Source organism: Equus caballus, chromosome 29, assembly GCF_041296265.1.
Source record: "Equus caballus isolate H_3958 breed thoroughbred chromosome 29, TB-T2T, whole genome shotgun sequence".
In the NCBI taxonomy this organism is placed as follows: domain Eukaryota; kingdom Metazoa; phylum Chordata; class Mammalia; order Perissodactyla; family Equidae; genus Equus; species Equus caballus.
Window position 1 is genome coordinate 40109805 of NC_091712.1, and position 10156 is coordinate 40119960.

Below are 10156 nucleotides of genomic sequence, written 5' to 3' on the forward strand. Positions count from 1 at the left end.
ATTGATTTTTCTATATGTCATTTGCCTCTTTCATCTTCAGAACTAATATAGTTTAGTCAATTCCCTCATCATTGCTCCTTTCAGTAAAGATTATTTCAATGTGTCACACTTCAGGAAAATTACCAGATATTGGACAGCATGAAATTTTTGCTCTAGTTTCCTGCAAAATTGCTTTGTAAATTAGGTCATAAAGATTTCCCGAAACTAAATCAACACATTCAAGAGAAACATCATTAAAGGCACAATCTACGAAAGAAAAAAAAATGTTAGACTTGTTTAAAATAAAAAAAATCTTCTCTGTGAAATATACTATAAATAGAATGAAAAGACAAACCCCAACTGGCCAAAAATGTTTGCAAAACATATTTATAATGGATCAGTATCCAAAATATAAAAAGCGCTCTTAATACTATGTAGTAAGAAAACAAACAATTTAAAAATTAGCAGAAGAGCTGAATAGACACTTCACCAAAGAAGATATATAGATGGCAATTAAACATGAAAATTTACTCAACATCATTTCTCATTAAGGCATTGCATATAAAAAACAAAATGAGATAACAAAGATTGGATATCACCATCGTGGCAGAGTGAGTTCTCTCAGCAATCTTTCCCCTCCAATATAGAACAAAGTAAACATCCATTATCCAACAGAGGACATTCAAACACAACATAAATAAAGTTGGAGATACCCACGCAGCCATATGATGGAGGGTGGGGTGGTTGGATCGCTCCTCAGAAAAATTGGAATGCAGTGAGAGAAATCTTCATTCCCTCCCCTTAAAGATTGCAATCAGGGACAGTGGGAAACCTCCAAGAAGGAAGGAACAGCGGAGGGGACATTTGTTTGTGGGAAAATCAAGGAATCCCAAGGGCCCTGGCAGTCTAGAGGGAATCTCTCTACTAGGGCAAAAGTTTTCACAGGGGGTAACCTTATCAAGCTAAAACCTCAGGAGAGCAGAGGGAGAAAACCCTGAGATCAGCAGGAGCAATCACACATCCCCCACCCAAGCAACAATGGCTCAAACCCCTGGGATTTGGGATAAAGGCAGAGTACTCAGAATATGCAGCTCTTGACCCAGCGGTGATAGGCAGAAACTGCAACCAAATAACACCAGGAAGTGAAAGAACAGACCAAGGTCCTCTGTCAATATCAAACACTATATTAGATCTCCATGCCACAGAGAAAATTACAGGTACCCATATTCAAGTCATTGAAGGACAAAAGCGTTCAGTCAAGAATATGCTATCCAGTGAAAATATTGTTCAGAGATGATGGAGAAATAACAATTTTCCTAGACAAACACAAGCTAAGAGATTTTGTAACCACAAGGCTCCCCCTACAGCAAATCCTCCAGAAAGCCCTCATACATGATAAAAAAGAGGGAGAGTGGGGTTACAAACCATGCAGTAAGGAGTTAAATAAGTAGACAGAATTAGAGCAGGATAGCAATTACTCGAGTGTAGCATTAAAAACAAAGGAAAAGAAAACACCAGAAACGGAGATAATCTTCTCATTTTAACCACAAACTCATAACACAAGATGGAATAAGATGGGAGAGAAACAACTTAGGAGCTGAAAAGGAAAGGGACTGAGTCAATTTGTCTATGTAAATTAGAAGCCACCAGAAAAGGGACTATCTTATCCACGAGATCTTGGATACAAACCTCAGGGTAACCACTAAAGAAAAAAGAACAGAGACACAATAATAAATAAAGAGACGACAAAGAAACCCCACACAAAAACTTACATAACTCAATTGGTAGACCAAAATACACAGGATGAGAAAAAAAAGGAAAGGCAGAAAAGCCTGAAAATGAGGGATAAAATGGCAGCCTTAAGCCCTCATACATCAATAGGCACCCTAAATGAAAACGGATTGAATTCTCCAATAAAAAGACACAGAGTGGTGAGATGGATCAAAGAACAAAACTCAAAAATATGCTGCCTCCAGGAAACACATCTCAGCTTCCATGACAAACACAGGCTCAGAGTGAATGGATGGAAGATGATACTCTAAGTTAACTGCAAAGGAAAGAAAGCCTGTGTTGTAAATACTTATATCAGACAAAGCAGACTTCAAGATAAGATAGGTAAAGACAGACAAAGAGAGGAAGTATTTAATGATCAATGGGACATTCCATCAAGAAGAAATAACACATAAATATCTATGCACCCAATGCAGGAGCACCAAGGTACATAAAGCAACTATTTAGAAACCTAAAAGAAGACATTAATAATAACACAATAATTGTAGGGGACCTCAGCACACCACTCGCATCAATGGATAGATCATCCAGACAGAAAATCAAGGAAACATTTGAACTAAATGAAAAGCTGGGGCAGATGGACTCAATAGATACATAGAACACTCCATCCAAAAACATCAGAATACACATTCCTCTTAAATTTGGATAGAACATTCTCAAGGATAGACTATATGTCGGGAAACATGGCAAGCCTCAGTAAATTTAAGATTGAAATAATAGCATGAAACTTTTCAGAAAACAATGCTATAAAGCCAGAAATTAATTACAAGATAAATGCTGAGAAAAGGACAAAGATGTGGACACTAAACAACAGGCTATGGAACAACCAATGAAGCATTGAAGAAATTAAAGGAGAAATTTAAAAAAAATGTAGAGAAAAATTAAAATGAAAACCTACTAGACCACCTAGAAAGGAATGCAGCAAGAGCCATATTAAGAGGGAAATTCATTGTAATACAAGCTCACCTTAACAAACAGGAAGAAAATCCAAAAGGTAATCTGAAACTACACCTAGCTGAATTAGAAAAAGAAGAGCAAAGAAAGACCAAAGGCAGCAGAAGGAGTGAAATAAAAATCAGAGCAGAAATTAATGGTATTAAAACAAAAAAGGCAGTAGAAAGGATCAAAGAAACCAAGACCTGGCTCTTTGAGAAGATCAATAAAATTGACAGACCCCTAGCCAGTCTCCCAAAGAAAGAAAGACAGAAAGCTCAGGTAAATAAAATTAGAAATGAAAGAGAGGAAATAACTGATACTGCAGAAATACAATGCATTATACCATAATGCTATGAAAAGCTATATGCCAACAAAATAGACCATCTAGAGGAAATGGATAAATTCTTAGACTCTTAAAACCTCCCACAGCTAAGTCAAGAAGAAATAGAGAATCTGAATAGCCCAATCACAAGTAAAGAGATTGAAACAGTAATCAAAAATATCCCACAGAATAAAAGCCCAGGACCAGATGTCTCCGCTGGGGAATTCTACTAAACTTTCAGAGAGGATGTAGTACTTATCCTTCTCAAACTATTCCCCAAAATTAGGGAAGATGGAACACTTAATAACACATTCTACTAGCCTAACATCACTCTGATACCAAAGCCTAACAAGGACAACACAAAAGAGGAAAACTACAGGACCATATCACTCATGAACATAGATGTAAATATCCTCAATAAAATTTTCAAACCAGAATACAGCAATACGTCAAGAAGATTATACATCATGACCAAGTGGGGATTTATTCTAGGGACGCAGAGATGGTTCAACATCTGCAAATCAAACAATGTGATACATCACATTAACAAAATGAGGAATAAAAACCACACAATCATTTCAATAGATGCAGAGAAAGCATTTGACAAGATCCAATAGTCAATTATAATAAAAACTCTTAACAAAATCGCGAGAGAAGGAAATTGCCTAAACGTGATAAAGGCCATATATGAAAAACACATAGCCAACATCATACTCAGTGGGGAAAAACTGAACTCCATCCTTCTGAGAACAGGCACAAGACAAGGATGCCCACTATCACCACTCTTATTCACCATAGTACTGGAGGTTTTGGCCAGAACAATTAGGCAACAGAAAGGAATAAATGAATCCAAATAGGTAGTGAAGAAGTGAAACTCTCATTGTTTGCAGGTAACATGTCCTTATATAGGAAACCTTAAAGAATCCATTGGAAAACTATTAGAAGTAATTAACAACTACAGAAAAATTGTGGGGTACAAAATCAACATACAAAAATCAGTTGCATTTCTGTACTCCAATAATGAACTTACATATGGCAAATTCAGGAATACAATTCCATTTAGAATGGCAAAAAAAGTACCTAGGAATAAATTTAACTAAGGAGACAATGGACTTTTACAATGAAAACTATAAGACACTATGGAAAGAAATAATGACTGAAAGAGATAGAAAGAGATTCCATGCACATGGATGGGAAAAATAAACAGTTAAAATATCCGTACTACCCAAAGCAGTCTACAGTTTTGATGCAATCCCAATCAGATTCCCAGTGACATTTTTCACAGAAATAGAGCAAAGAATCCTAAAATTCACATGGGGCAACCAAAGACCCCGAATTGCTAGGCTAATCCTGACAAAAAAGAGAAAGCTGGAGGCATCACTATCCCTGACTTCAAAATGTAGGAGAAAGCCATAGTGATCAAATTAGCATGGTACTGGTAAAAAAACAGGCACACAGATCAGTGGAACAGAATTTAAGGCCAAGAAATAAAACCACACATCTATGGACAGCTAATCTTTGACAGAGGTTCCAAGACCATACAATGGAGAAAAGATAGTCTCTTCAATACATGATGCTGGGGAAACTGGACAGCCACATGCAAAAGAATGAAAGTAGACCATTGTCTCATGCCATACTCAAAAATAAACTCTAAATGGATCAAAGACTTGAAGATAAGTCCTGAAACCATAAAAGTCCTGAAGATAACATAGGTAATACACTCTTTGATATTGAACTTAAAAGGTCTTTTCAAATATCATGTCTTCTCAGACAAGGGAAACAAAGGAAAAAATAAACTAGTGGTAGTTCCTTAGACTAAAGAGCTTCTGCAAGGCAAAAGAAACTAGGATCAAAACCAAAAGACAATCTACCAACTGGGAGAAAGTTTTTGCAAATCACATATCTGATAAGAGGTTAATCTCCATGATATTTAAGGAACTCACAGAACTGAACAACAAGAAAACAAACAGGCCAATCAAAGAAAGAGCAGAGGATATGAACAGACATTTTTCCAAAGAAGACAGACAGATGGCCAACAAACACATGAAAAGATGTACAGCATCACTAATCATCAGGGAAATGCAAATCAAAACTAGACTAAGATACCACCTCATGCCTCTTAAATTGCCTATAATCACTAAGACTAAAAATAACAAATGTGGGAACGAAGGGAGCGGAGAGAAGGGAACCCTCATACACTGCTGGTGGGAATTCAAACTGGTGCAGCCACTATGGAAAATAGTATGGAGATCCCTCGAAAAATGAAAAACAGAACTACCATATGACTCAGCTATCCCACTACTGGGTATCTAACCAAACAACTTGAAATCAGAAATCTGAAGTACATATGTACCCCTGTGTTCATCGCAGCACTATTCATATATGTATATATATATATATATATATATATATGTATACACACACACACAAATACACACATACAATGAAATACTACTCAGTCAGAAAAAAAGGCAAATTCATCCCATTTGCAACAACATGGGAAGACCTGGAGGGAATTATGCTTAGTGAAATTAGCCAGACTGAGAAAGACAAACATCAGATGATTTCACTCATATGTGGAATATAAACAAGCACATGGACAAAGAAAACAGTTCAGTGGTTACCAGGGAAAGGTGGGTAGGGGGCGTCACAGGGGGTGAAGAGTAGCACCTATGTGGTGAATGACAAGAAATAATGTAGAACTGAAATTTCACAATGATGTAAACTATTATGAACTCAAAAATAAAATGAGATACCACTACATATGTATTAGAATGTCCAAAATCCAAAACAGTGGCAATCACAAATGCTGACAAAGATATGCAGTAACACAAACTCTCATTACCTTTGGGAATGCAAAATGTTACAGCCACATTGGAAGATAGTTCGACTGTTTCTTTCCAATCGAATTGTCCTTTTACCATACAGTCCAGCCATGGCAGTCCTTGGCATATACCCAAATAAGTTCAAAATTTATGGCCACCAAAAAACTTCACACAGAGTTTGTAAGAGCTTTTAATAATTGCCCAATTGTGTAGGGAGGTTCATTTGATGCAGATACTATACTATATCCAAAGAGTAGAATCTTATTCAGTGATAAGAAGAAACAAACTAGCCAGCCATGAAAAGACATGGGGGAAATTTCAATGCATATTACACAGTGGGAAAAGCCAGCCATATAAGAGTGTATGATTCCAACTGTATGACATTCTGGAAAAGGAAAACTATGGAGACAGTAAATAGATCAAGGTTCCAGGGGTTTGGAGGAAGAAAGGGAAAAATGGAAAAATGGAGCACAGAGGACTTTTAGGGTGATGAAACTATTCTGAAAGCAGACAGTAATGGTGGATACAAGTCAATATGTGTTTTTCAGTTTTTATGGAACTTAACAATACAGAATGCACCCTTATGTAATCCATGGCTATCACTTAATTATAGCATATCAGTATTGGCTCATTTGTTGTCATAAATGTCTTACAGCAAAGGCATCGTGTTAATGATAGGGATAACTGGGGATTGGGCAACAGTGGGGAAACTCTGTACTTTATGTGTAATTTTTAGTTTATTCTGGTTAATTTAACTAACTTTTTGGAGTACCTAAGTGTCAGATTTTGTGACTGTCTTATGATATCACTGTTAAAGGATCTGATACTCACGTAGTCATAATGTTGGTAATTCTGATAGCTCTGGAGTCTGTGAAGGTGAACTGGGATAAGAGATGAGTTCCTTTTCTGATAATGACCTACATCTTAATGAACTAGCCTAGCAGGTTGCCAGACTTACTCACATGAGATCGTGTGGAGACAATTTTGAGGAACTGGTTTTCAGAGGCATATTACCTTCATAAGGAAAGTGGAATCAAACCTCAAGGGACCTTCCACCTCTGTGAGTTGACCTGCTTATCTCTGCAGGTTTGTGGCAGCTCTCCTAGGCTAGACATTTTCTGCCTGCACCAAACTTAGAGACGCCAAAATTCTTTTATAATCTTTCCAGAAAAGTAAAGTTTCATTGCATACTGGCTTGCAGTAGCACAAAGGTAAACAGCAGATATTCTCTGGGACTGTAGGCCGGTTCAGACATGAAACTGGAGAGGACATGGTCTGTGAATGTCACATATGCCAAGGAGAGATTACAATAGTCTTGCAAGATTTGCAAGACTGAGTTGTAGTTGTAGAACTGAGCCAATTGGCAAAATTCCAAGCTCAGTAATAATTTCTACATTACCTTGTATGGAATTGAAGCTACCCAAAACATTCCTTGCCAGTAAGAGCCCAGGAAAATTGTTGGGTGGAATTCCATGAGTGGAAAACTCATGGGATCAATTCCATAGATTCAGCTAAGATACTCCAAGAAAATGTCGAAGAGTTATACCAATATTGTTCTATTGGAATCAACGTTAGGCTATCTGACTTCAGAAGGAAGAGTGAAATAATCCTGAATCCTAACCTAAGACCTGGAACCACAAGAGTTACCACGAGGCCCCAAGTCACACAGTTACAAGACTGTTTCTCAAATAAAAAATAATGAGGCAAGGAATGAATTCGACTATCATGAAAAAGAACCAAGAGACCCAACAAATAGAAAAAGAAAACCACAATAAATATAATAGTAGAGTCAATTGAACAGGACGTGAAAATAATTGGCTTAGCACTTTCAAAGGAATTAAGAAGGGAAAAATATTTGTGAAAGGACAAGGAAACTAAGTAAGACAATGCAGATGGGAGAAAGAACTAATTGGAAGTCTTATAGAAAAATAAATTATTTGAATAAAAAAAGGGAAAATTCAATATATTCAATAAACAGGAAATTAGACACAACACAATGAATTGTCATTTAAATTAGTGATTGCTTTTAGAACCTGTTTGATTTCTCTTTAGCTACCAAAGCCAATGGCAACAGTGTACTCTGATGACGGCCATATAAAAGAGGTTGATCTCTGCTATTTTACCAGGAAAAATCATTTTTCCTCTAATGTTTTTTGGTGTTTGCTTTCAGTGTTAAGCCATACTTACAAATATTTATGCTTCAATCTTTATATAATTTGTTATATAATTTTCAAGCTTCAAGCCCATTCCATTTATGCCAGGCAACCACTCTTGGCTCCATCTTCCTGCCTCTCCTTCAGGTTCCTTCACTTCTGTTCCACAGTGGAAAGCTGAATCAGGTCAATTCATATTTAACCAGAAAATTCAGTGATTCAGTCACTTCAGCTTCATAATGTGTCTCTTTCAGGAACTTTCACCTCCACAGAAATATATGCAAAGGCACTGCATGCTCCCTCACTTCTTCCTTTGCAGGCTCTCTTGTTCTGACTGGAAGATAATGGCATTCCACAGGCTCTGATTTTTTTCTCACAGGTCACTTTTCTGTTCCCAGCACAACCCATGAAAATTTTCACATGTTGTGTTTTCACCTGTAATAACATCAAATCACTGGCATTGCCATTGGGACACACAAAATGGGAGCCTGAGGAATTGTGTCCAGCAGGAAAAATTGCTGATACTCTCCAATGACCTCCGAAACTAGGTATGGCAGAACTTTGTCCCATTATCAAAATCTCTTGACTGACATTGTTACAATTCAAACAATATTCTCCATTTAATAGCCCCTATGGCCAGTTTTAAAGGCATACAAAACTGAGTGGTGACTCACAACTGACTATTATAACGTAAATGTGCTTGTTGTGCCAAATATTACTGAAGTCATCAAGGATATCCAGAGGACTCTCCATGACTACCTTGCTGGCATGATCTGGCTACTTACTCCATACCTATGTCTGGTTTGCCCTCAGGTATGAAAGCACTCAATTGACTTTATCCCAGCCTCCAGTGGATACCTCAGAAGCACTGCAGTGTCATATAACCTCTGCCACCAGGTTCGAAACAGACAAATAGTACCAAATTTTGTCTTCATATGAGGGATATCTTTTTGTAGAGCCTTGCTTTACAACAGGTTACCCAAAATCTTAACTCTCTCACAAGTTGTTCTCAAAATAGTGGCTGAGCCACTGCCTCTTACAAGTTTCAAGGGCCCGCCAAATCAGTCATGTTCCTTGATTAACCTTACTTATTCCTGGCTACCACCACTATGCCTCTTGGAATTTATGGACCAAATATGGACCTAAGGGCTGCCCATGGGTTTTGAAACCAAACAGCTGCCACAAGGCATTTTGCAGGAGACACCTTAGAAAAGCTGATACTTGAGCCTACTGTGCTCTTGGATACTGACTTCCTGGGCCCTAGTCAGTTGCCTGAGGACTCAGAATCCTCTCTGCCATGGGTAAGAGACCCTTCATGTGGGCAGCTGTGCCTAGACATGGAACCTCCTTGGTTAAATTGTAATTGCTCCTAATTACAGGGCCAATCTACAGAAGGATGACTTCCCCCATGCTCAGGCCCTCACCTGTGACCATGGGCAAGTTGAAGACATCCTCTCTGCCCCAGGCAAAATGAGGAGTGCCTTTGGATGATGGAGGTGACATCATTAAACAGAATGGAGCTCGTGGGCCAGTGGCAGAATTCCACCCGCCTATAGCACGTCCCTGACCTGGAGTAGACAAAGGGCTCTGGTCAGTTGACAGGGTTTAAAGCTGTTCATTTGGCCCTTCCAAGATGCCCTGAAGAGAGCCTACCTGAAGTCTGAGTTTTTTCTTATTCATGGGCCGTTGATGGCACTGTTGTGACATGGCTTGTAAAATGGAAAAAGCATATATTGTTTTTTTATTACAATTGAAACTGATTTGAGCAGTCTACATTTGGCAGGCATTGATGCACTTTCTGCTCCATCTTGGGTAACCCTGTCTCAGCTTTCACCCTTTATGATGGGTATAAGGACAGTCTAAGAGGTAAAGAGCCAGGATGACTCATCCAACACCAGTATGTTTAAAGGAGGAATGTAGAGAGAATGAATGGAGTCTGATTTAACTTAATTTAATTTGTTACCTAAGCTAGGTTGGATATGTAAACTTCTTTGGGAAATGAAAGCATGAAAAGGAGAAAAAAACTCAGTGATTAAAATTCTTGATGAATCAATAACTTTATGGACTGAGGTGTAGTTCAAACCACAGAGGAAGAGAATTGATCAGGATGCACTAAGTTAAAGTTGAGACATCAGAGATGAAGCAGTTCT